Below are 1,216 nucleotides of genomic sequence, written 5' to 3'. Positions count from 1 at the left end.
ATACAAATGATATATGAGCATATGCATATATACATACATATATGTACATACCTACATCTACATGTATATATAGATGCATATCCGGGTACAGGACGTCAAAAAATGAACGGGAACATAAAGCACAAAAACGGACTTTGTTTACAGACAACAGAACGAACACATAGGAAAACAAACAAGCCACTTATGGAACTTTTCCTTCATCACCTGCCTCTATTCTAAACTAGGCGTTTTGAAGATATATATATATATATATGAGTAGAGGTGCATGGCTTAATGGTTAGAGTATTGGACTCATAATTTGTAAGATCGTGGTTTCAATTCTTGGACCAGGCGATGTGTTGTGTTCTTGAGCAAAACACTTCATTTCATGTAGGTTCAGTCCACTCAGCTGGCAAAATTACCTGTGAGGGACTGACATCTTGTCCAGGGGGAATATATACATCAAAGAAACTATGACACTATGAGTCTATATGACTCAGGAACAAGCTTTATCCTGTGTGGGTGTGTGTGTGTGTGTGTGTGTGTGTGTATTGATTAATCTTAGTATTGCCAACTGAGTAGAGAATGCTACATTAATGAAATATAACTGGTACTCCATCGGTTATGACGATGAGCGTTCCACTTGATCTAATCAATGGAACAGCCTGCTCATTAAATTAACGAGCAAGTGGCCGAGTACTCTGCAGACATGCGTATCTTTTATGTAGTTCTCAGGGAGATTCAGCTTGGCACACAATGTGATAAAACTGACCCTTTGAAATACAGGTACAACTCATTTTTACCAGTTGGTGGACAGGAGCAACGTCTAATAAAATATCATGCCCAAGAACACATCACAGCCAGGTATTGAACTCACGATCTTATCATCTTGAGCTGAGTATCCTAACCACTTAGCCACACCAAATACCAAAATGTCTCTATTCCTTTAAAGACCACTTTAATCTACGTGGCTTATATTGTCCAAAACTTTCACTCACCCCTCCAGAGTGAGGATTTCTTTTAATTGCTTATATTCTATGAAAGCATGGAAAAGTGGACATTCAAAGGAAGATGACGACGATATATGAATGTATGTGTGTGGTGGTGTACGCGCTTGCCTTCATTTGTGTTAGTTTACGCCACTATCGCTTGACATCCGGTGATGATTTGTTTACGTCCCTTGTGATTTAGCAGTTTGGGGATAAAAGAGACTAATTGGATATGTTTCAGACTTTTG

Source organism: Octopus bimaculoides, chromosome 27, assembly GCF_001194135.2.
Source record: "Octopus bimaculoides isolate UCB-OBI-ISO-001 chromosome 27, ASM119413v2, whole genome shotgun sequence".
Lineage (NCBI taxonomy): Eukaryota > Metazoa > Mollusca > Cephalopoda > Octopoda > Octopodidae > Octopus > Octopus bimaculoides.
Note: the sequence above shows the minus strand (reverse complement) of the source record.